Source organism: Sapajus apella, unplaced genomic scaffold (genome assembly GCF_009761245.1).
Source record: "Sapajus apella isolate SASKATOON/1434 unplaced genomic scaffold, GSC_monkey_1.0 scaffold12, whole genome shotgun sequence".
NCBI lineage: Eukaryota > Metazoa > Chordata > Mammalia > Primates > Cebidae > Sapajus > Sapajus apella.
In genome coordinates this window covers 30,798,973-30,825,943 of record NW_022436952.1, presented here as the reverse complement: position 1 = coordinate 30,825,943, position 26,971 = coordinate 30,798,973, and the positions used below count along the sequence as shown (strand labels likewise).

The window sequence follows — 26,971 nt, the reverse complement described above, 5'->3', positions numbered from 1 at the left end:
AGGAGCCCATCGAAAGTGCTCCCAGTGGCCAAGGCTGGCATAATTTGAGCGACAAAATAAATAACACAGTATTGGATTATAATCCAAAGTAAATAAATATCCACGAATCCATACTGATATAAATACATGGTTGAATAAATAAATTAATGAGGAGAATAGATAAACCTCCTGTGCAGAGGAATTTCAATGAATTTATGTAGAGGCTCTGCCTTCCAGGAAGTGGAACATAAATAACTTCCTGTTCCTTATGTGTGGGCTTAACATAGTGATTTCCTTCCAAAGAGTACATTATGGGCTGGGCGCGGTGGCTCATGCCTGTAATCCCAGCACTTTGGGAAGCCAAGGCAGGTGGATCACTTGAGTCAGGAGTTCAAGACTAGCCTGGCCAACATGGTGAAACCCCGTCTCTACTAAAAATACAAAAATTAAACGGGCCTGTTGGCGGGTGCCTGTAATTCCAGCTCCTCAGGAGTCTGAGGCAGGAGAATTGCTTGAACCCAGGAGGTGGAGGTTGCAGTGAGCCAACATTGCGCCACTGCACTCCAGCCTGGGTGACAGAGCAAGACTCCATGTAACAAAAAAAAAAAAAGTACATTATGGAAGAGGTGATGGAGGAGGAGTAACTTTATGGTAGAGGAAGCTGACAAGCACTGCCTCAGCCATGTGATCAAGGTTAACATCAATAGCAATATCCTATCGATAGTATAAGCCCTTGGTATGACATCAAGAGAATGGCATTTTACTTCTGTGACCTTCCTCTCGAAAAAACCATAACCTCGTGGCTTGCGCCTATAATCCCAGCACTTTGGGAGGCTGAGGCAGGTGGATCACCTGAGGTTAGGAGTTCAAGGCCAGCCTGGCCAACATGGCAAAACCCTGTCTCTACAAAAATACAAAAATCAGCTGAGTCTGGTGGCCAGCGTCTGTAATTCCAGCTACTCAGGAGGCTGACGCAGGAGCATCACTTGAACCTGGGCAGCGGAAGTTGCAGTGATCCGAGATGGAGCTATTGCATTCCAGCCTGGGCAACAGAGCGAGACTCCATCTCAAAAAACAAACAAATATAACCTCACTGTAAACATGAGAGGAACATCAAATGAATCCCATTTGAGAAACATTCTGCAAGATACCTGACCAGTACTCCTTAAAACTGTTAGGGTCATGAAAAACAAGGAACACCAGAGATACTGTCACAGCCAAAAGGAGCCAAAGGAGGCATAATGATTATATGTAAGGCAGCATCCTGGATGGGATCCTGGAATCGAGAAAGGACTTTAGCTTCCTTCAGTCCATCTATGTTGTTGCAATTGACAGGAGGATTATTCTTTTTTGTGGCTGAATAATATTCTATTGTATATATACAACACATTTTCTTTATCCATTCATCTGTGGATAGACACTTAGGATGATTCCACGTATTAGCTATTGAGAATGGTGCTATAATAAACATGGGAGTGTGAATGTCCCTTGGAAATACTGATTTTCTTTCTTTTTGATATATACCACTAGGGATTGCTAGATTTTATATTGCTCCTTTCTCTCCCAGAACTCATATAATAAATAAAATAATAAATATTCCAAAAAGAAAAAGAAAAGAACACCAGGTAAAAGCAGAAAATCTGAATTAAAGTATGAGCTTTAGTTAATAATGTGTTGAAGCTGGGTGAGGTGGTTCATGCCTGTAATCCCAACACTTTGGGAGCCTGAGGTAGAAGAATCACTTGATTCCAGGAGTTCAAGACCAGCCTGGGCAATATAGAGAGATCCCATCTCTTAGCCAGGTGTGGTGGTGTGTGCCTGTGATCCCAGCTACTCGGGAGGCTGAGGCAGGAGTATCACTTGAGCCCAGGAGGTCAAGACTGCAGTGAGACGTGATTGCACCACTGCACTCCAGCCTGGGTAACAGAGTAATAATAATAATAATAATGTATTGTGGTTCATTAACAATGACAAATACATCACATTAATATCTGACATTAAGAGAAATTGAGAGGGGTTATATGGTAACTTTCCAGTTCCTATCTTCATAATTTTTCTTTAAATCTAAAACTATTCTTGACTTCTTGGTGTTAAATGTAAAAAAACAATACAAATAAAAATAAATAATAAATGAAACCATTCTAAAATGAGATGCTTATTTTAAAATGATAATGAAAGTCTTGGGTAAAATTTCTAAGGAGCAGTTAAAGCAGTACTTTGAGGAAAATGTGTAAACTTAAAATGCGTGTGTGTTATAGTCATTAGTGCTGTTCCCCAAATATTCCTAGCTCTTTGCCTTCTGGCATGTGATAGGCCTGCACCTCCTGGTCTCTTTCAGTTACATGGGGCCAGTGAGTTGTGAGCTGAAGTGATCTGTGTCACTTCTAGGAGGAAACATTTAATGATTGGTACAAGACCATCCAGTGCTCTCTTTCACCCTGCCATGGCAATCACCAACATTTCAGATACTGGCTCCATTAGCTGATGTCCTAGTGTGAGCATGACAAAGAGCACAGCCCTTGGCCAACCTGTGATGGGCCAGCAGCACGAAGGAGAAATCAGCCTTTACTATTTAAAATTACTGGGATTTCGTGGGTTATGGTAGCCTAATTTACTTCATCCTGATTGACATAACATGTATTTACAAATATGTATCAAGTAGGTTGCTTTCAGCTGGTAAATAAAAGAAAGTCCAGCTCAAAACAGCTTAAACAGTTGGAGAATTTATTATCTTCATAATAAGGCATTCTGGGGTGCTGTTAGTTCAGTCCAAGGCTCAGTGATGTTGTCTTTCTGCTCTATCACCTTCACTAGACAGTTATTGTTTAAATCACTAAGTTTGGGGGCTATTTATTTATTTATTGAGATGGAGTCATGCTCTGTTGCCCAGGCTGGAATGCAATGGCTTCCTCTTGGCTCACTGCAAAATTCGCTTCCCAGACTCAAGCGATTCTTCTGCTTCAGCCTCCCAAGTAACTGGGATTACAGGCACCTGCCACCGTGCCCAGCTAATTTTTGTATTTTCAGTAGAGATGGTGTTTCACCATGTTGGCCAGGCTGGTCTTGAACTCCTGGCCTCAAGTGATCTGCCCACCTCAGCCTCCCAAAGTGCTGGGACTACAGGTGTGAGCCACTGCACCTGGTCAAGTTTTGGGGTCATTTATAATGCAGCAGTGGAAGCCTAGTACCATGCATAAGGAGAAGACACTTGGAGACTTTGGAGCCATTTGCCAACACTAGCTGACAGGCAGGGATAGGAATTAAAAGAGTGTGGCATCAGCCGTGGTTTATGATGGCTAGCTCGTCACCAAAACCCAGTCTCCCCTTCTTGCACAGTAATAGAGTGGTAGCTAGGCACATGGCAGTCTAGCTGGGCACCACATTTCTAAGTCATTTTTGAGGTTAGGTGAGCCTATGAGAATATGTTCTCGCCAATGGAACATGAGCAGAAGCGGTATGTCCCTACTTCTGGGTCATAATTCTCAAAGCAGCAGGATTTTCACCATGTGCTTTCCTCTTCACATCCCCAGACTGGTACCCAAATTGTAAGTGACCTGGATTTCAACAAGGGCTGACTGAGCCACAAGATGAAAGGAACATGGGTACCGGAAAGGCTCCATGGAGCAGAGCTCACCTTGCAAGGTTATAGGCATAAAATATAAACTTTGTTTTTTAAGTTGCATGTTTTTTGGAACTCTCAAAAGAGCAGCTCAGGTTCTTAACATCCTAATACAGGAATAGATAAATCAACCAATAAAACAGATCAGAGAACCCAAGAACAAATTCATATCTATATATAAGAACGTGGCATATGTTAGAGATGTCACCACTAATCATTAGGGAAAAGAAAGACTATTTAATAATAGAGCTGTGACATGCCATTACGAATGTAAAATATAGATGTTTTAGTGACCTAAACATAAAAAACAATTAGAAGAAAGTATAGGAAATTATTTTTCACGACCCAGGATAGAGAATGATTTCTCAAACAAGAAAGACACAATAAGAACATCCTATAAAATAAAAGAAATAGATTACTTAACTTTACTAAAATTAAATCTTGTCTCAGGCAAAATATACCATGTGCAAGATTAAGAGGTGAACAATTGGGAGATATTTGCAATATATAACGTATGTATCAGAATATAGAAATAATTTCTATAATCTGTAAGAAAAAGACAACCCAACAGAAAAATGAGAAACATATGAACAGACAATTCATAAAAAGCGATATTCAAATAGCCGCTAAGGCCATAAAAAGAAAAGTGAGAGATCATTTTTCACCCATCAGATTGGGAAAAATTAAGAGGTCTAACAATATAAAGTGTTGCCGGATACAGTGGTTCACACCTGCAATCCCAGCACTTTGGGAGGCTGAGATAGGAGGATTGCTTGACCCAGGAGGTGAAGGCTGCACTGAGCTATGATCGTTTGCACTATTGTACTCCAGCCTGGAACACAGCAAGACCCTCTCTAAAGAATAAACAAACAAAACAAAGTGTTGATGAGGGTATAAAGAAAATGATACCATTATTACAAATAAGCAGCATCTAATAACGTTTAAAAATGTACATCCTTGCCATGATTGTGGCACTGCACTCCTGCCTATGCAACAGGGTGAGACCCTGTCACTAAAAAAAAAAAAAAGAAAGAAAGAAAAAGAAAAAAAGAAAGTATATCCTTTATGAGCTATTCAAAAAATCTCATTTCTTTTTTTTTGAGATGGAGTTTTGCTCTGTTGCCGCCAGGCTGGAGTGCAGTGGTGCGATCTTGGCTCACTGCAACCTCTGTAGCTGGGACTACAGGCACGCACCACCACGCCCAGCTAATTTTTGTATTTTTAGTAGAGACGGGGTTTCACCATGTTGGCCAGGATGGTCTCGATGTCTTGACCTCATGATCCACCTGCCTCAGCCTCCCAAAGTGCTAGGATTACAGCATGAGCCATCTTGCCTGGCCCAAAAAACCCATTTCTAAATATATTGCCTGGAAAAATTCTGTCATATGCATATGCAGGATATATATTGCATCATTGTTTGCAACTGGCCAAATATTGAAAACAATCCAAATAACTGTTTATAAGGGAATGAAATAATAACGTATGATATACTTATATGATGGGATAGTAAACAACAGTTTAAGAGGAATTAACTATATCTATACATATCCACATGCATGGTTTTAAGTTATATAATGTTGGGTGGATAGAAAAAAGATTAGAATGATATGAAAAGCCTATCACTCTTACACATTTTAAAATGTAAAAACAGCATGATTTATTTGTGGATATACATGAATGGATGGAAACATTTTTAAAATATAAGGATTTATCCCAAACTCATAATAATGGTTCCCTCTTGGCGAAAGGGTATAGAACCAGGGATGACTGTTAGAAGGGACTTTTTTAGTAGAGACGGGGTTTAGCTATTTCTGTAATGTGCAATTTCCTTAAAAGAAAAAAAAACAGCAAGCATATGTGACAAAAATATTAACTTTGTTAAATGTATCAGTCAGGGTCCAGTCAGGAGACAGAAACCACACAGAAAAAAGATACTGCAAAAAGTAATTAACTAAAAAAATTACCTATATAAGACCAGGCCCGGTGGCTCACACCTGTAATCCCAGCACTTTGGGAGGCCAAGGAGAGTGGATCACAAGGTCAGGAATTCGAGACCAGCCTGGCCAATATGGTGAAACCCCCTCTCTACTAAAAATATAAAAATTAGCCAGTCCTGGTGGCACATGACTGTAGTCCCAGCCACTCGGAAGGCTGGGGCAGAACAATTGCTTGAACCTGGGAAGGGGAGGTTGCAGTGAGCTACAATTGTGCCACTGCATTCCAGCCTGGGCAACAGAGCAAGACTCTGTCTCAAAAGAAAAAAAAATTAACTAATAAAAGGTGGTTACTGACTAAGAGGGAAAAAGGTACCTCTAAAGAAGACTAGCAGACATGGGGGGCAGTTACTACCTCTAGGTCTCAGGAAGCACACCCAAGGAAACATGGATGGCACTTGGAAGAAACCCCCAACCCTTGTGTGGGAGTCAGACCTTAGAGAGGATGGGGCTGTGGACCACATGGAGAGGTTCACCGAGGTGCTTCGAGACAAAGCTGAGCCACAGCTGACAGGCCAGGGCTGGTAAGCAGAAAGCCAACCACAGGGTGCCACTATAACTTGCTGGAGAATGAGCACCACTGGATCTCCCATACGCTGCTGGCAGCTGTGTCCCAGGAGCAGGAATTGAACTCAGGAACCAGGAAGAGAAGCCCATTCTTCTGCTGTGCCTTGTGATGTTCCTCTAGTGCCCTCTATCCACAAAACCACTGTGTGTGAAGGAGAAGGGCTTACAGGGTCCAGCTGCAGTAACATGAAGCAGGCAAATGATGGCAGGTTTGGTGCCAAGAGGCAATACATGGATTACTGGCACATTAATGATGGATGATAAGAATATAGGTGTTGCGTATATTATTCTTTATTTCTTTAGAGCTCAAGAATCTCAAAATAAAATGTTAAATGATTACAAGTTGAGTATTTTTTAAAAATATTCTTACTAGTTAAAAAGTTAACCAATAATGGAATAAAAACTTCTTCCGAGGTGGGCATGGTGGCTGACACCTGTAATCTCAGCACTTTAAGAGGCTGAGGCGAGCAGATCACTTGAGGTCAGGAGTTCAAAGACAGTCTGACCAACTGGTGAAACCTTGTTTCTACTAAAAATACAAAAATTAGCCAAGTGTGGTGATACACGCCTGTAATTCCAACTACTCAGGAGGCTGAGGCAGGAGAATCGCTTGAACCCGGTAGGCTGAGGTTGCAGTGAGCCAAGATCGTGCCACTGCACTCCAGCTTGGGTGACAGAGCAAGACTCCATCTCAAAAACAAAACAAAACTTCTTCCAAAACACTAGGGAAGAAATGTAAAAGGGAAAGCAAAGATTAGAAGATCAGAATCTTTGAAAGCAAATAAAAGTCAAGCAGGAGGTAAAACTACGGGTCATTTGTTTCTGCCAAAGGAATTCTTTCTATCAATAGGGCAAAACCAGTTAAATATAGAAAAAAATGTAAAGGAGCAAAACCTACATATTAAAAAACAAAGACTTAAAGATTGAGTCAAAAAACTAACATCAAATCATGTGCTGTTTATAAGGGACACCCCTAAAACAGAGACCAGAAAAAATTCATCCCAGTAGGATGACTCCACAACAAGTCTATTCTCTTTGGTGCCCTTTCTTTCTTCCCTTTTCCACCTTTCAAAACCCTTCTAATAGATAGATATATTTGTACATGCCTGGAATTTCTCTTGAAGAATAAGCAAGAAGCCGATAACATTGGTTGACTCCAGGGAGGTGAACCGGGTGACTGACTGGAGAACAGAGGGGGGAGGAAGATTTCACCTTTTGAATTGTGAATTATGTACATATATTACTTATTTTTTTAAAAAAAGCCAAACAAACTAAAAACAAAACCAAACTGTATGATCCTTAAGTCTAAGCCATCCTCTTTCCTCAAAAAATTAAAAATAGAATTACCATGTGCTGCAGCAATTCTGCTTCTGGGCATATACTCAAAATAATTGAAAGCAGAGTCTTGATAAGATATTTGGGTTGGGTACATTGGCTCACCCTGGTAATCCAGAACTTTGGGAGGCCAAGGCAGGTAGATCACTTGAGACCAGGAGTTTGAGACCATCCTGGCCAACATGGTAAAACCCCATCTCTACTAAACATACAAAAATTAGCCAGGCATGATGATGGGCACCTGTAGTCCCAGATACTCAAGAGGCTGAGGCAGGAGGATCCCTTGAACCTGGAAGGCAGAGGTTGCAGTGAGCCCAGATCATGCCACTGCACCCCAGCCTAGGCGACAGAGCAAGGCTCCGTCTTGAAAGAAAAGAAAAGAAAAGATATTTATACACCCACACTCATGGCGGCATTAGTCACACTAGCTAAAACATGGAAGCAATGTAGGTATCCATCAAAAGATGAATGGATAAGCAAATGTGGTGGGCACATATGATGGAATACTATTCAGCCTGAAAAAGGAAGGAAATCCTGACACGTGGATGAGCCTTGAGGACATTACGCTAGTGAAAAAAGCCCTTCACAAAAGGACAAATACTGTATGATTCCATTTATAAGAGGTACTTAGAGTAGTCAGATTCATAGAGACAGAAAGTCAAATAAATTTCCCAGGCCTGGGAGGAGAGTGGGGAATGGGGAGTTGTTTAATGGGTACAAAGTTGCAGTTTGGGAAGATGAAGAGCATTCTGTGGACAGATGATGATGATGGTTTTATCTAACACAAATTTACTTAGTACCCCTGAATTATACACTTATAAATGGTTAAGATGGTAAATTTTATGTTACGTGTAATTTTGCCATAACAACAACAAAAAAAAAAAAAAGGAAAAGAGGTCAGGTGTGGTGGCTCACACCTGTAATCCTAGCACTTTGGGAGGCCAAGGAGGGCAGAGCAACAGAGGTTAGGAGTTTGAGACCAGCCTGACCAATATTGTGAAACCCTGTCTCTACTAAAAATACAAAAATTAGCCAGTCATGGTGGTGTGTGCCTATAATCCCCGCTACTTGGGAGGTTGAGGCAAGAGAATCACTTGAACCTGGGAGGTGGAGGTTGCAGTGAGCTGGATCATACCACTGCACTCCAGCCTGGGTGACAGAGCAAGGTTCCATCTCAACAAGAAGAAAGAAGAAAGAAAGAAAGAAAAAAAAAGAAAAGAAAGAAAAGAAAGAAAGAAAGAAGGAAAGAAAGAAAGAAAGAAAGAAAGAGAAAGAAGGGAAAGAAAGAAAAGAAAAGAGAAGAGAAGAAAGAAAGGAAGGAAGGAAGGAAAGAAAGGAAAGGAAGGAAAGGAAGGAAGGAAGAAAGAAAGGAAGAAAGGAAGGAAGGAAGGAAAAAAAGAAAGAAAAGAAAAGAAGAGAGAAAGAAAAGGAAAGGAAAGAAAGAAAGAAAGAAAGAGAGAGAGAGAAAAAGAAAGAAAGGAAGGAAGAAAGAAAGGAAGAAAGAAAGAAAGAAAGAAAGAAAAAGAAAGAAAGAAAGAAAGAAAGAAAAAGAAAGAAAGAAAGAAAGAAAAAGAAAGAAAGAAAGAAAGAAAGAAAGAAAGAAAGAAAGAAAGAAAGAGGCATAGTTATTCCCTTCCAAGAGGCCCCTTCCCACACATCTCCTTCTTCTCCGACCCTGTGTTGCTTTTAGGAAAATTCAGCCCATCTCTAGGCATGTTAGTTTCCTGGCAAAACCACAGACTCAGATTCTTGAGGACAGGCCTTCTTTTATTCTTTTTCTTAAAAAAAAAAAAAACACACACACAAACAAAACTACTCCTCTATATTCCTGGATGGCAAAGTATTTAATGAATGCTTGGTGGAGTTGGCATATCTAGCTTCCTAGGCTAAATCTACCCTTGGAGAGCACACTTTCTGGGCTCTGGAAATAGGAACACTGCCAACTTGACCACCATGGTGTGGTGGAAAGAGCTCAGGCTGTGGAGTCAGCTGACTGGGATTGGAATGCCAGCACAGCCACCGTGTCTTCAGGCAAATAAGTACACCATCCTGGCCTCAGTTTTCTTCACCAAATAAGGGATAATGATGTGTGCTTAAATATAATGTGGTTCTTCAGAAGTATGGGCTTGGTGAAAAACACACACAATGAAGATCGTTCTTATCTGTTTTCTACATGGAGAGAGATTGTGGATCTGAGCACGTTCTCCTCTCCTGCCTGTGCCTTTTCCTAGCTCTACGTCAGGAGGCAGAGAGAACTCTGCTGAGGGAACAGAAGCCTTCTTTGTTTACTTTTCCTTTTTATACCTTTTGTCTTTTGAGATCATCATAAACTCACATGCAGTTGTTAGAAGTAATAGAGAGAGATCCCATATACCCTTCATCCAGTTTCCCCCCCGTGGTAACACCTTGAATAGCTATAGTACAACGGCACAACCAGAGGTTGACATGGGCACAACCCATTGACCTTACTCTGGTTTCACCAATGTGTCTGTGTGTGTGTGTGTGTGTGTGTGTGTGTGTGTGTGTGTGTAGTTCTATGCAGTTTTATCCCATGTGCAGATGTGTAGATCCTCAGGTTGCACTTTTTTCTGAGTTCTGTTTAAGGGCTTCTGTTTCAGAAGGACATTTATCCTACATGCATCGCTGAGGTTTCTTTCAAAGACTCCAGTCTTCACAGCTCCACCACTGCCTTTATCTTCCTTTTCCTTCCACATCTTAAAGGTTCCTTAGAGAGCTGGAACAGGTCTGGAGTGGTGGCTCCAGCCTATAATCCCAGCACGTTGGGAGACCAGGGTGGGAGGACCACTCAAGCCCAGGAGTTTGAAACCAGCCCAGGCAAAATAGTGAGACCCCACCTCTTAGGAAAAGAAAAAGAGAGAGTTGGAACAAGTAACAGGTACATCAGAGAATTCCCAACTCATCTTCATTAAAATGTGTCCTACGTCCCCTGGAGTCCCCTAGACTTGAGAAGGGTCCCTATTCCAGCAGACGCCTGTGGGTTACAGGCCACCCATGTGTCTCCAGACATGCACTAAACCTGCTCCCTCCTGTGGTGAGGTCCTGCCTTCCAGCCTGGGCCAGTGCAGGCTCTAAGTGTTCCACCTTGGTGGGCTCCAAACCTCCTGAATTACCTTTCTCTCCCTTCGCGGGGGTCAACCTTGGAACTGCAAGCTCAAATTTGGGGTCTTTTCATCCTTATAAGTCAATGTAGTCCTTGGGTGCTTGGGGGTGTGCCAAAGGAGCAGCTGCAAGATCAGACACCCAGAATTCTCAACATGCTCCCATCAGCTGGACTTGTACTCACTGAAAAGTGAAGAGGGGATCCCATCAAAGGTTCCCCTTCCTTTGCTTCCTGGGATCCACTTTTCAGATATGTGCTTTGTGGCCTCAGTGATACTAGTGATCTAATCTCTCAGGGCCTCAGTCTTCCCATCTATGAAACGGAACCAATAGACCCTCCCAGGGCTCCCATGGATGCTTCAGTGAGATAACGGCTGCAGCAGGCCCAGAGCCTTGAGGGCAAGTGCTCGTGCAAAGAGCTGTCAGATGCCACCCTACTTGTCACGATTCTCCTCACTTCCCAGTCACTGGCCATACGTGACACTCCACTGGGGCTGGCTGTGCCACCCTCAACCTTCCATATCTTTCTCTAGATTAATTGCCCTAAGAATTGGGTCTCATCTTGAGGGTGGGAAGAGAAACCAAAACAGGTGATGTGTAATCAGGGACTTAACATGACTCAACTGTGCCCTGCTCTGTCCCTGTTTCCCAGGCCATTTAAGCCACTTCCAATTGTACAAGATTAACTTGCTTGCTAGGACTCCCAGAGAAACCTGAGGAATCTCTCTCTTTCTCCCCACCCCCACCCCTCCCACCCACCCCCACCCCGCCACCCCCATCCCACTCTCTTTTTCAGGGCCCAGGACAGAATAACTCAGAGCTTCCCTTGGGAGGGTGCACAGGACACACAGCGAGAGGCAGAGCTCAGATCTTGCTTCTTTTCTTCCTTGGCCACTCACACTCCCAGCCCTGCCGCCAACCCCTGAAACCCTGCACCCCAGGGCATCCCTGGTGGGGGGCAGTGGGCCATCTCTCTTTACAGGGAGGATTTGGCTAATAAGAACCAGCTGTGTTGTTGGTGGGTTTTACTCTGTCCCTCCCCTGCCCTTGCTCTGATAGCTGTGAGAAACTGATGACAACCTGTTTGACCTCTGACCTCCGAACTTGACCCGCTGCTAATACCTCCAGCTGCTGATTGCTGGCCGAGCCCTTTGTCTCGGGCTGTTTGGGAGCCAAGACAGACAAATGATTTCTATTTGTCCTCTGGTGCCGCGGACGGAGCTGATCGATAGGAACCACGAATGATGTCAAGGATTTGTCACCATGGCTTATGAATGACAAAAACGCTCCTCACCACCCCCTACCTTTCCCCCTCCCCAAAGAAACACCTTTTGGGGGAAAAAGACTGAAAGCCAGAGAAGGCATATCGATTTTTTTTTTGCTTTCTTAAATAGCAGCTCGAGACACAAAAGAAAGACAACACTTTTCTGTGCTAAAATGCAGCAAAAAGCTTCCCAGAGAACGAGACTAGTGATTAGATCAGCTATTGCATTTAAGTACCAGAGCCCGCCTCACAACACAACCGCTCAATTTCATCTGCTGAAGGCTGTACTGTTTCTCCCCCATCTCTGATCATTCCAGACACAAGGGAGGCTCCCAGCAAGAAGGCACTTTTCTCCCTCTCACTTCTTCATCTGCCTTCAGCTTGGTGACCATCTCTGTCCCTTTCCCTCCTTCAATCTCCTTCTTTTCTCCTGGTGGGTCATGGGCTGGACACCCTGGTATGTGAGTCTGAGCTGGTTTACAGCCTTTCTTTAGCAAAAGCTTATCACAGCCTTTGAATTTGGACACTTATTTGAAAAAGAAAAGACAGAAGGTAGGGACGTGATCTTAACGTTGCGAGGACACACTGCTTGGGAAAGCCCCTCTCAGTCCCCCATGCAGGTTTCGGAGGGAGGATGGGGAGGCAGCCCATCCCTCTGGAAAGCTGGAAGGCCCCAAAGCAGTGAGGGCAGCAAGGCGTCCCCCTCAAACTTCAACATCTGACGCCTTCAGTGAGAGCCTCTCTGCTGGCGTGGAACCACAGGGCGAGTGAGATCTGTCTGCGTGTCCTTGGGGAGCTCACCCTCTAGGACGGGCAAGCAAACCGTGGCACAGCAGCCAGCTGGGTGCATGCTAGGGCAGAGGAGGGCAGGGAGTGGGGAAACCTGGAGTGGCGACAAGGATGGGGGTATTGGGATCACTACAGGAGGGGACGCTCTTGTCAAGCTTGGACAAATAGGCAGCAGTAGAAAGTGGCCACTGCATTCCACGCTGTAGAGACCAAGGACCTCATGAGCCTGTGGTGTGGACTCTTTAGGCCATGGCTTACTGGAGGCCAGATATGCCCTGGAGGCCCTAAAGTGAGCAGCCACTGCATGAACGACTCAGAGACTCCATTTTCTCATCTGTGAAATGGGCAAGGCAATGGCATCCACCTCACGGGGTTGCCGAGAGTAGTAAATTGGACAATCCATGCAAAGTGTTGATACTGTCTTGTCATCCATGTGGCTGTTCTTGTTTTATTTTCAGCTGTTAATAGTTGAAGACTTGCTTCCAGTCTGGCGATTCCTCAGTCAGGTTGATTAAATGAGGGTAGAGAGAGACAGCTCCTACTTCCCACACACCTTAAATAGAACCATGACCTGGGTGTAGTGGAGAAGCCAGATCAATAAATGGGGCTCTGGCAGGACGAGGTCTCTGACCAAGGTCAGAGCATGGCTCTGGAGAAGACCAGAATGACCTCTCTCCTCAAGCACAGGCACTGGGCAGAGGCAGGAGAGAATGGCTGCTCCCCGATGGGGCTTAAGACGGAGTGGCTGTAAGGATGCACGGCAATGCAGGGCTCAGTACTGACTGCTCAGTCTATTGCAGCGGCCACCTACCTGGTCTCGGGTCTCTCTCATCCTCTGTCTGCACTGCCATCAGGATGACCTTCCCAACTCAAATCTGATCACAAACTTCTGTTTGGATCCCTCCAGTGGTTCCTCATTCTCTTAAGAATAAAGCAAAAACGTCTTAGACCAGCATTCACGGCTACCCTGTTTTGCATCATGCTAACCACACAAATCATACATCCTGTGTGGCTCTACCACCTGGCCTTTGCTCAGGCCAGTTCCTCTACCTGAAATGCCCCCTTCGGCTCTGTTTTAGTAAGAATTCTCCTTCCTTTCTCCATTTCTTCCCACAGCACACTGTTCTTCCATTCTAGAACTTAGAGCCCTTGACCAGAACGATTCTGTTCATTTCTGTCTCCTGCCTAGACTGAGGTCTCTGAAGGCCAGGAACCACGCCGTGCAGAGGCCACCACACCAGATAACTATGCGCTGAATGGAACATTTGGAAAGTGCTTGAATCTTAGAGAAAATTTAGGAAGTGGTGAGGGGTGGTGGCATGGCAGTGGGAGGTGCTGCGCTTTAACAAAAGACAATAGTAGGCAAAGTATTTAGTTTTCAGGTTGATCCAAAATGCAAGGGGATTAAAATCAGGGTGTTTGCCATCAGTGACTCACAAATGGCTGCTCAATTAAAATGTCTGCCAGGTCCGGTGGCTCACACCACCCAACACTTTTTTGGGAGGCTGAGATAGGAGGATTGTTTGAGCCCAGGGTTCAAGACCAACCTGGCCAACATAATGAGACTCCTTCTCTACAAAAAATTTAAAACGTAGCCAGCCTTGGTGGTGCATACCCGTGGTCCCAGCTACTCAAGGTGCAAGGATAGCTTGAGCCTGGGAGGTCAAGGCTGTAGTGAGCTGGGATTGTGCCACTGCACTCCACCCTGAGTGACAGGGCAAGACTCTGTCTCAAAAATATTTTTTTATAACACCAAAAATACAACATACTTATTATGGAAAATGCAAGCAATAAGGAAAAGTAGGTCGGGTACAGTGGCTCATGTTTGTAATTCCAGCACTTTGAAAGGCCGAGGCCAGAGGCTCACTTGAAGCCAGGAGTTCAAGACCAGCCTGGGCAACATAGTGAGACCCTATCTCTAGAAAAAATAAAATAAAAATTAGCTGGGTGTGATGGCATGTGCCTGTGGTCCTAGCTACTTGGGAGGCTGACGTTGAGTTGGAGGCAGCAGTGAGCTATAATTGGTCATGCCACTGTACTTGAGCCTGATCAACTCTGTCTCTTAAAAAAAAAAAAAGAAGAAGAAGAAGAAAAAAATTTTTTAATGAAAAAGTATAAAAAAGTAGTAAAATCCTTGTAAAATCCTCTTGTATTGATTAGAACTATTTCTTCTACTCATGGTGGAAAACAGCTCAAACTAGCTTAAGTGTAAGGGATTATTGGCTCCTGGGACAGAGGAGCATGGTCAGGCTCAAACGATGTCCTCTGGAGCTGCTCTCTCTCTCACACCATCTCCCTCTGTCACTCTCTGACATCCGTTGGCTCTCTTCCACGCTGGCTTTATAGGCAGGCTTCCCCTTTGTGATTCCAGGGCAGCTACAGCTATTCCAGATCTCACATCTCTAAACTTTGGGTCCAGCAGGGAAGAAAGACTATGACAGATTGTCTTTTCTGCAGAAGGCCACATGGTATCTCTGTCTCACACGCTTTTCTGCAATGTGACCTTGTGACTTCCCCATCAAGAGGTGGTATCTAATTCCCCTCCTCTTGGATCTGAGCTAGCTTTAGTGACTCATTTGCAACCAAGAGAACGTGGCAAAGTGGTGCTGACATGGTCTCTGAGGCTAAGTCAGAAGCCTACCTGCTTTTGCTTTGGTCTCTTGAAATACTCTCCAGAGTCTTCCCTCTTAAAGACACCGCCCCTGGGAACTGGATCCCAAGCTGTCAGAAGTCCAAGCTATATGCAGCCCATGTGTAGGTTCTCCGGTCGACAGCTCCAGCTAAGCCCAGCCTTCCAGTGACTCCAGGTATGAAGAGCTCTCCAGCTGATTCCTGGTCAAGTCATTTGTAGCTGGAAGTTGTAACTTCCCAGCTAAGGCCCTGGATATCAAGGTGCAGAGATAAGGCATTCCAGTTGTGCCTTTTCCAAACTCCCGACAACAGAATTGGTTGTAAAATGGTTATTGTTTTACACCATGTAAGTTTTAGAGAGCTTTGCTATGCAACACAATCTTTCTCAGGATCTCCAGAATAATCCACGCTGATGTGGTCCCCTAGTCAATCCCCTTGAGCCTATGCAAGGGCACAGCCAGTCACCCTAATCCCAGGGCAGGTCAGTTCCATCAGAATGAGAACTGGGGCCATGTGGCAAGCCCAGATGGTCACTGGGCACTGGCTACCCACAGAAGGTACAATCCACAGAATCTACTTCCTAACACCCAGAAATTTTGGAGACTACTCTTCCAGACTCCTTCCTGGGAGTACACACTTAGGTATACAATTCAACACAAATGAAGCATACTCTACACAATCTTTTGTAATCTTTTTTAAAACTTAATGGATTATGGGGCTCTGTTGATGTCAATGGATACAGATTTTTTTTTTTTTTGAGACAGGGTCTTGCTCTATTGCCCAGGCTGCAGTGCAGTGGTGCAATCATAGTTCCTCAAACTCCTGGGCTCAAACGATCCTCCCACCTTAGCCTCCCGAGAAGCTGGGACTCCAGGCATGCACCACCACACCTGGCTAATTTTTCTATTTTTATTTTTTGCAGATACAGAGTCTCACTATATTGCCCAAGCTGGTTTTGAACTCCTGGCCTGAAGTGATCCTCCTGCTTCAGTTTCCCAAAGCTCTGGGATTACAGGTGTGAGCCACCATGCCCCAGGCATCACTTTTAATGGCTGCATATGATTTCATTGCATGAATGAAGCATAATTGATTTAACCAGTTCTGTATTTATGGATCATTAAGTCATTTCCATTTTTTGCTATTATAAATAGTACTGAGATAAACATCATTGCACATATACCCTTGGGTACATCTTTCAGTGTTTCCTTAGGATAAATTCCAAGAAGTTGAATTGTAGATTCTAAGATTATACACATTTTCAAGGCTTGCCAAGGGTTTCTTTTTTTGTTTTTTGAGATGGAGTTTCACGCTTGTTACCCAGGCTGGAGTGCAATGGCGCAATCTCCGCTCACCACAACCTCCACCTCCTGGGTTCAGGCAATTCTCCTGCCTCAACCTCCCGAGTCGCTGATATTACAGGCACACGCCACCATGCCCAGCTAATGTTTTGTATTTTTAGTAGAGACGGGGTTTCACCATGTTGACCAGGATGGTCTTGATCTCTTGACCTCGTGATCCACCCGCCTCGGCCTCCCAAAGTGCTGGGATTACAGGCTTGAGCCACCGCGCCCGGCGGCTTGCCAAGGGTTTCTAAACTGTCCTTCAAAGATGTGTTTCTTTCTCCTTCCTTCCTTTTTTTTCATTTTTCTTTCTCCTCTTTCTTTTCTTCTTTCACTCTCTTACTTTCCCTTTCTCTTTTCTTTCTCTCTTTCCCTTTCTCTTTTTCTTTCTTTCCTTTTTCTTCCTTCTTTCTTTCCTCCTTCTGTCCCCCTCCCTCCCTCTCCCTCCCTCCCTCCTTTCCTTTCTTCCTTCCTTCCTTCCTCCCTTCCTCCCCACCCCGCTTTCTTCCTTTCTTTTTGAGACAGGGTCTCACTGTGTCACCCAGGCTGGAGTACAGTGAAGCAATCGTGGCTCACTGAAGCCTCAGCTTCCTGAGCTAAAGTGATCCCCTCACCACAGCCTTCTGAGTAGCTGGAACTACGGCATGCATTACCATGCCTGGTTAATTTTTAAATGTTTTGTAGAGATGGGTTCTCACTGTGTTGCCCAGGCTGGTCTCAAACTCCTGGGCTCAAGTAATCCTCCAACCTCTGCCTCCTAATAGTGTTGGGATTACACACAGATCTGGGCTGACCCTCAGTCCCACCATTTCCCAACTGTGTGTCCACAGGCCCACCACGCAACCTCTCTGGGCTTCAGATTCTTTAGATGAAAAATGGGAATGCTTCCCAGCATCCTTGTTAGGACTGAACGAGGAGAAGCACATGGAGATGCCAAGCACCCTGCCTGGAAAAGTGCAGGTGCTCAATAAATGTTAGTTCTTCATGAAGCCAGGCATGATGGCTCACTTCTGTAACCTCAGTGCTTTGGGAGGCCAAGGCAGGTGGATCGCTTGAGGCCAGGAGTTTGAGAACAGCCTGGGAAACATAGCAAGACCTCTGTTTCTACAAAAAAAAAATTTTTTTTTTAAATTAACCAGCTATGGTGGTACATGCCTATAGTTCCAGCTGCTTGGGAGGCTGAGTCAGAAGGATTGCTTGAACCCAGGAATTAGAGGCTATAGTGAGCTATGATTGGACCACTGTACTTCAGCCTGGGTGACAGGTGAGACCTTGTTTCAAACAAATAAAATAAGAAATAAATGTCAGTTCCCACTTTGCATTTGAAACTCATGACAATGAGATTCCATCTAGCCCATTTATGTGACTAAATTATAAATACCATCTAACATTTATTGAATACTTACTATGTGCCAGGCATTGCTCTGAATGTTATTAATCTGTTACCTCATTTAATCCTCAAAGAATCCCATGAGGCAAATGATATCCCTATTTGACAGATGAGGAAACTGAAGCACAGATGTTAAAGCCACTTGCCCAAAGTCACACAGCTAATGAGTGGTGGAATCAAGATTTGAATCCAGTTCAGCTTGGCTCTGGATCCTGGACTGAGAGCATGACCCCTCCTGTTCTCCCTCTCTCCAGCCCCTTCCCATGCCCACCATAGGCTCCTAAGCCCTTGCATGACTAAGTGCCATGCTGGGGGCCAGAGGGGACTACATGAGATATTCAAGGAGCTCATGGTCCAGTTCAGGAGATAAAATGCATAGAATCACAAGGTAAGAAGCAGGTAAATGTCAAAAGAGGAAAACTGAGTTGCAAGTTGAGAAGAAGGGATCAATGTCAGAGACCAAGCGGGTGGGCATCCAGGCAAACGCAATCTTTTATTTCATTTTTTCTAAGACAGAGTTTCACTCTTCTCTCCCAGGTTGAAGTGCAATGATGCAATGTCAGCTCACTGCAACCTCTGACTCCAGGGTTCTAGTAATTCTCCTGCCTCAGCCTCCCGAGTAGTTGGGATCACAGGCACATGCCACCACACTTGGCTAATTTTTGTATTTTTAGTAGAAATGGCATTTCGCCATGTTGGCCAGGGTAGTCTCGAACTCTTGACCTCAGGTGATCAGTCTGCCTCAGCCTCCCAAAATGTTGGGATTACAGGTGTGAGCCACTGCACATGGTGGCAATATTTCATGTTTAAAAATAGAGATAAGGTCTTGCTCTGTTTCTCAGGCTGTTCTCAAACTCCTGGCCTCATGTGATCCTTCCACCTCGGCCTTCAAAATGCTGGGATTATGGATGCAAGTCACTGTACCCAACCATCCCAGGCAAAGGGAACAGCAAGAACAAAGGAGTCAAGGTGGGAAACATCTTTGAGGTATGAGTACTTCAAGGGGAGTTCTGTGGTCATATTTAGGAGGGTAAGTTGGGGCCAAATAGTGAGCGCCTGCTTGGGAGTTTAGGCTGTGCACCAGAGGGGAGAGGACTGAAGGCTTCTCTGGAGATAAGTGACACCAACTAATTTGTGCCATATAAACACAGCTCTGCCAGCAACGCGAAGCTGGCACAGGACTGGAGGAAGTAGGTACAGAGGCAGTTGGGAGGCAGCTGTAATGGTCTGGTTGAGCACGGATGGGGGCCTGAACTAAGGTGGGGACCACGGGATGAGGTACTCCATATCTCTCTCCCTGGGGGAGCAGCAGCTAAGAAAGGTCGTTTTTATCTGGACAGCAGCTGGTGCCTCCTAGCTCAGCCCGGTCCCACTGGTCAGCTCAGTCTTGGCCACCTGTTCCCACCACCCAGTGATGTGGGCGGCAGGTTCATTAACCCAAACCATGAACTCACTCTCCCTCCCAACACATCTGGCCAGACAGATGTCCCTCCTCTACTTCCACCCCCCACTCCAGGGTAGGAAGAAACAGCTTTCAGCCCAGCTGAGCATTTCCCTCCCTGCAGAAAGGCCAGAGAAACACATGTGCCACCGTAATATAGTAATACTGCCCACTAGAACCACATACATGTACCTCAGCCATGTGGCGTCATAAAAGGAGCACTGGACTAGTAGTTGGGAGGTCTAGGTATGGATCCCAACACTGCTGCCCATGAGCTCTGTGGCCCTCAGCAACCTATTTTTGCTTTCTGAGCCTCGATTTTCCCATCTGTGACATGGGGATAAAGTGCCTGCCTTCCAGGATTGCTTTGTGGACCGAAAGAGTGTACGTGAACATCTGTAAACCTTTGGAGTGCCACTTAAATGTTGCATTTTGTGTATACTCATTCACCCCACCAATCTCTGCTGGGCTCTGACTCTTTACAGGTGCCAGAGTGTGAATACACCTTTGTATTGCCCATTTATGGTCCCATTCCAGCCTGGCTGCCTTCCTGTGATGAGGGAGAACTTTGCTTGAAGTGCAAGCTATCTTCACATCCTGTGTATGACAAATGGGAAAATGGCTTAAATTAAAGGAGGAAAGATTTGATCAGGACTAACTTCCCAATGCAGGAGGCTAGTTGGTTCCTGGAAATCTTCCCAGAAGAAAGGAATCAATTAAGTACTTTGCCCAGAGTAGACACCAAATCAATTGTTGAGTGAAATTGACTCTGCCATATTATTTGCCAGGAGACAAGGAAGCGTGTCCAATGACTTAGGACCCACTTTTCCATCTGACTTTCCATACACCATATACACATGCTTGCATGTTTGGTGCAGGGGAAAGGGACTCAGGCTGACACCTGGCAGACCTGCCTCAAACTAGCTGTGTGACCTTGGAAAGATCTCATGCCCTCTTTGAGTCCACAGCGCTTCTCCTGAATGCCAACCAGAATAAGAAATACATCAAACCTCCTAGGATAGTGATAGTGTCTTGCCCTTGGCATTCCACCACAAGTTTTCTCTGAATGACTGGATGAATGAATAAATGAATGAGTGAATGGCACTCAGGAAGGTACATGATTCATGAAAGCTCCTCTTTCTTCTCTGGGCCTGAGTGTGCCCACCTGGCAGATGTGGGCACTGGGTTGCCTGTTTCCAGGTTCCCTGTCAGTTCAGGCTTCTGTGATCTGCCTCTGTGCTGGAGGAAGGCAGCTGGGAGATTTGGGATCTGCATCTTCACGCCCAGCAGCTCACGCTGCCCTCCCGTTTCAGGGCATGGACAGCAGGTATGTGCTTCTGTTCCCACGGGGCCGCCTGGCTTAGCCCGAGGCTCCCTTTGCTGGGAGAGTAGCCTGGGCTGCAGTCCTGCACTGACCTGCTCTTAACCTCCAGGAAAGTTACACAAATTCCTCCACGCTCCACTGAGAGCTGGGTCGCGCAAGGTGGGGGCAGGAACAATGCTTCCCCTTGTGCCCTCAGCCTATTCCACATCAGCACACATGGAGGAGGAACACAGGAGGCAAGCTGGTGGGGGCACCCAGCTCTGGTTTCAACCATGCCTGGAAATTGGATCTTCTTCCCTGGCCAGAGCTCTCTGGGCCATGAAGTGGGGCTGGAGCTCGGGTCTCAAGAGAAGCCCACTCTCTCCTCCCTGTGATCTTCCCTCCAAGACCAGTCCTGTGCCTCAGTCACAGAGCAGATCTTTGCAACTCCTTAGCATTGCATATCCCTTTGGTAAACACACCCCAGTTCTGAGATGTGCTACATGAAGATGGTAGGAAGGAAAGGGTCTATCCTGGGAATCAGGAAGCCTGTGTCTGGTTCTGCTATGGCCAAGTCAGATACCAAGAACTGGACTAGCCAGGGACTGAAAATGCAGGATATGGAGCCAGACTACCTCAGACCAGGTATCTACTACTTTGACACTCCATTTCTTCATCTACTGTAATGGCACCTACCTACCTACCTACCTGGGTTTGTTATGGGGAATAAATGCGTTCTTATGCACAACATGCTTGCTTAGAGCAGATTTCAACAAATGCCAGCTGTATGGTTTGCTCCCCACAGGTTTCGTGGGAATTAAAGGCATGTGCAGTCTGTCCTCAACTTCCAAGGGAAAAGCAAATTGTTCAAATTGTCTAAAACAGAATAGAACTACTTAAAGTACATGAAACTAGCTGTCAAACTTGTGAACCATAATCACAGTTTTGATTGCTTTCTGACAGTGTAAAAATTACAACTTTTTCATCAGGCAAGAAAAGAAAAACAAAGAATAACGAGAGTCAACCTCATCCCCCCTCCCATTTGTGTTCTATGTGCCCATCTGAATTAGTTTGCTCATGTTGACACATGCACAGCTTTGTATCATGTGAGACACATGTTTCTTATTCTTCCTCAGTCATTTAATATTTAGGTTACAGTTGTAGAGTGGTTGGTTTATTTCCAGGCAATAGCCATTGTTTGAAAACAATGTCAAAACAAAAGTCTCTCTTCTTTCAAAACTTGTCACAGCTATGCCTCTTGACAGCTTCTGTTCCTGTGCCCGTCTCTGTCAGTGACCTCCCTTCTGCCCCATGACCCCCTCTTCTCTTCCTTGGTTCAGAATTCCCAGAAGAGAACAAACAGGAATAGTGTCCCAGAGAGAGAAATCATGACTTGGAGTGTGAGAAGTTTCAGGACCTTGGACAACAGCACCCCATGCTCTCACCTGCTTGTTTCCCCAACCCCCAAATGTTTCAGTTACGTTATGACTATACCTCTCTGAGACTTGATTTCCTCTTCCGTTAAAAGGGCAATGGGAGATTTGGGCACTGTGGCTCATGCTTGTAATCCTAGTACTTTGGGAGGCCGAGGTGGGTGGATCACTTGAGGTCAGGAGTTTTGAGACCAACCTGGTCAACATGGTGAAACCCAGTCTCTGCTATATATATATATACACACACACACACACACAAAGCGGGGGATGGGGGACTTAACTGGGAAAGTTGGAGGTCGACAAGATCTCTAAGATTTCCTACAGCTCTGTGACCCTAGCGATCTTTCTTTGGCTTCATGCTTGCCTTCTCCTACCCTTCTCCCTCTCCCTCACTCCCTCTCTTCCTTCTTTCTTTCCTTCCTTTTTCTTTTTCTTTTTTTTTTAATTGGGACCTTCCACACATTTTAATGGGCTGATAGCCATCACCCAGGGAGAATGGCAAAAGACAGAACTTCTCATGAGAGGAACAGCAGGTTAATCCTCAGAAACCCTCAAAACTCAACATTGAGGAGTCACTTGATATTTCCCTCGGCCCCTACCCACCTAGAGACATTGTGTTAGTTATGGCAAGAGGCTGAGCTTCTGTAAGAAAGGGTCCACCGACTGAAAGAACAGTGGACTGTTTACTCATGTAAAGGGTGGGTAGGAGGGCTGCTCCACCCCAAACACTCTCCATGAGCTTTCTCCTATCACCTCTTGGTGATGCCCTTGTCTACATGGTCACACTGGGTCACAGGCCTGCCTATGTCATGTCTTCAGAAGGAATCAAAAGTGGGAGGAGCACATGAGTTATGTTTTAAGGACCAGGCCTGGAAATAGCAACACATCACTTCTGCTCCCATTCCATTGGTGACGACTTTGTCATGTGGCCACACCAAGCCACAAAGGGGCTGGAAAATCTATTTAATTACTTAATTTTGACTTTTATTTTAGGTTCAGGGGTCTATGTGCAGGTTTGTTATCTAGGTAAACTGCATGTCATGCAAGTTTGGTATATAGATTATTTCATCACGCGCATAGTCCCTAATGGAGAGTTTTTCAGTCCTCTCCCTCCTCCCAACCTCCACCTTCAAGCAGGCCCTGGTGTCTGCTGTTCCCTTCTTTGTGTCCATGTCTATGCAATGTTTAGCTCCCAATTACAAGTGAGAACATGCAGTATTTGGTTTTCTGCTCCTGCATTAGTTCACTTAGGATAATGGCTTCCAGCTCCAACCATCTTGCTGCAAAGGACATGATCTCTTTCTTTTTTATGGTTGCATAGTATTTCATGGTATATATGTAGCAGGCTGGAGTGCAGTGGCATGATCTCGACTCACAGTAACCACTGCTTCCCAGGTTCAAGCAATTCTCATGCCTCAGCCTCCTGAGTAGCTGGGACTATAGGCATCCACCACGACACCCAGCTAATTTTTCTGTGTTTTTAGTAGAGATGGGGTTTTGCCATGTTGGTCAGGCTGGTCTTGAACTCCTGACCTCAAGTGATCTGTCCGCCTCAGCTTCCAAAGTGCTGGGATTACAGGTGTGAACCACCGCACCCAGCCTATATTTTCTTTATCCAGTCTACTGTTGATGGTTATTTAGGTTGATTCTATGTCTTCGCTATCGTGAATAATGTTGCAGTGAACATATGTGTGCATGTGTCCTCGTGATAGAATGATTTATTTTCCTTTGGGTATATACTTAATAATGGGATTGCTGGGTTGAATGGTAATTCTGTTTTAACTTGAGAAATCGCTAAACTGCTTTCCACTGTGGCTGAACTAAATTTACACTCCCACCAGCTGTGTACGTGTTTCCTTTTCTCCACAACCTTGCCAGCATCTCTTACTTGTTGGCTTTTTATTCATAGTCATTCTGACTATGATATGAGATGGTATTTCATTGTGGTTTAGATTTGCATTTCTCTAATGGTTAATGATGCTGAGCATTTTTTCGTATGCTTGTTGGCTGCATGTATGTCTTCTTTTGGAAAGCGTCTGTTCCTGTCTGGGGCTGGGAAACCTAATTCCTAGCTGGGCAGCCACTTGCTGAGCTATGACTTCACTACTTTGGTTCAGCAAGTCCACCACAAACATTATTCACCATTTAGTGGTTGAGGTAGAGATGTGGAAGTGGGAAATTTTGCTCAGGCAAAGAGAATTTATTGAGTCAGATACCATGCTAACTACTTTTCCGTACACTTAAAATACCCTGGGGTCTCATCGCCCAGATGCCCAATCTAATCCAGTTACCTCTCAGTCTTTGCTTGTGCTATGTCCTCTGCCTGGAATGCCTTTGTCTTTGGATGAGTTGGTCCCACGCTTCCCTCAAGTTCAAGAACTACCTCCTTGATCATAGAATTTTAGAGCCAGAAAGCACCTCAAAACCATTTAGGTCAGTTCGGTGTGGTGGCTCATGCTTGTAATCCCAGCACGTTGGGAGGCCAAGGCAGGCAGATCACAAGGTCAGGAGTTCAAGACCAGCCTGGTCAACATAGTGAAACCCCATCTCTACTAAAAAAGAAAAAAATTTTTAGTAGAGATGCCTGTGATCCCAGCTATTTGGGAGGCCGAGGCAGGAGACTTGCTTGAACCTGGGAGGCAGAGGTTGCAGTGAGCCAAGACTGTACCACTACACTCCAGCTTGGGCGACAGAGCGAGACTCTGTCTCAAAACAAACAAACATACAAACAACACATTTAGGTCAATGATTCATTTTATAAGTGAAGAAACTGAGGCCCAGATAAGGAAAAATACTTGTCCAAAGCCACATAGTAAGTCCAAGGCCACAAGGCCCATAGCTAGGGCTTGGGACTCCAGGTCTGGTGCTCCTTTCAACCCTAAGAAACCACTGCCTGCCCCACAGGTCTCTGCTCTGCCTCTTGCTCTGTGACTCTGGACAAATCTCTTAGCCCCTCTAACCTCCCAGTTCTTAAGCTATGAAATGAAGAACTTGGATCAGATCATCCCCAGGGTTCCACAGACTCAGCTCCTTCCTAGACTTTCAAATCTTGGCCCCTCTCAACGATGCTGAGACATTGCCCAGAAAAAACAGTGCAGACCCATGTCCACTTCCTCCTGCGGGCGAATTCACCGTTGAATCAGCAAAAGGCTTCCTCTCTTCTCACCCCCCTCCCCACCCCAGGGAAACAAGCATGGGGGCAGAGCACCTTACATGCTGTAGCTTGTTTCACCACAAAAGTCTCCCTGGAAAGTGGTTATTATTATCCCCATTTTTTTTAGATGAAGAAACTGAGGCTGTAAAAGATTAATGACTCTCTGGAACAAACAGATTAGCCTCCATCCTGGGATCCCCAAAGTAGGGAGGTAGGACCAGTAGGGGAAGATACAGGGAGGTTTGGCTTGATATAATAAACAACCGCCTACTAGAACTTCCTCTAGAGAGACAAACTGTCTCGGAAAGGGGTGATTTCCTGGTCACTGGAGGTGTGCACACACTGGGTGAAAGATCAAAGGATTTTGGCACTGAGGTAGAGGCAACGGCAAGGGAGTGGAATAGACCAGTGATTCCCAACGTTTCTTTCAGGTGCTACCTTGACCGGCATTAAATAAGATTGCTTACATGGAAAAAAGTTACTCCTTAAATTATTTTCCAAGCTTTCTGGTTTTGAACAGGAGAAGGTCTTGATTTGAGGCTGGTACAGCTTGCATACCTCTTTGCCACTTGTTAGTTCCTTTTCTAGCAAGAGACATTAAGCCTCAGGCTCAGAGCTCAGAAGCAGGTGGCAGGACTCGGCTAGGATGGAATAACATTGGGCTTTTTTTTTTTTTTTTTTTTGTCAGAGCAGAAGAACTTAAAACATTGGGCTTTTGTTTTCAAATTTTTATGGTTACCTTCTTTCGTGGCAAATTATCCTGCTTTCCCCATTACCACTGTGATATGAACTTTCATTTTAATATGAATATAGTACATTGTAAGAGAATGAACAGACAAGCCACAGACTGGGAGAAAGTACTTGCAAAACACTTATCTGATAAAAGGCTTGTTTCCAAAATATACAATGCACCCTTAAAACTCAACAATAAGAAAGCAAACAACCCAATTAAAAACTGGGTGAAAGATCTGAACAGTTACCTCTTCAGAGAACGTATCCAGATAGCGAATAAGCATATGAAAAGAGGCTCCACATCCTGTGTCATTAAGGAACTGCAAATCACAACAACAGTGAGACGGTGCACACACCTATTAGAACGTCTAAAACCCCAAATCCGATACCACTAAATGCTGGCGGGGATGGAGAGCAACAGCAGCTCTTGTTCATTGCTGGTGGGAATGTGGAATGGTACAGCCACTTTGGAATACAGTTTGGTAGTTTCTTACAAAGGGAAACATAATCTCACCATATGATCTAGTAATTGCACTCCTAGGTATTTACCCAACTCAGTTGAAACCTTATGTCCACAAAAAACAAAAACAAAAAAACACACACGAGTGTTTATAGCAGCTTTGTTCGTAATTGCCCAAACTTGGAGCTAGCCAAGATCCCTTCAATAGGTGAATGGATAAACAAACTGTTGTAAATCCACACAATGGAATATTGTTCCATGTTAAAAAGAAAGGAGCTACCAAGCTTTGAGAGGACATGTAGCAAACTAACATGATATTGTTAAGTGAAAGAAGCCAGTCTTTCACTGAAAGCATGAAGCCATATAGTCACATGCCATTTTCCAATTATAGAACATTTTGCAAAAAGCAAAACTATTGAG

At 44.8% G+C, this 26,971-nt stretch overlaps 1 long non-coding RNA gene across 1 annotated transcript; it reads right to left on the bottom strand.

The window, feature by feature from the left end:
- Positions 1-11,984: 11,984 nt before the first annotated feature.
- LOC116553349 lies at positions 11,985-16,100 on the bottom strand. Its single transcript, XR_004269719.1, has 2 exons — positions 15,309-16,100; positions 11,985-13,588 (listed from the first exon to the last, which is right to left on the bottom strand). It is a non-coding gene; the product is annotated as an uncharacterized LOC116553349 (long non-coding RNA).
- Positions 16,101-26,971: the final 10,871 nt, after the last annotated feature.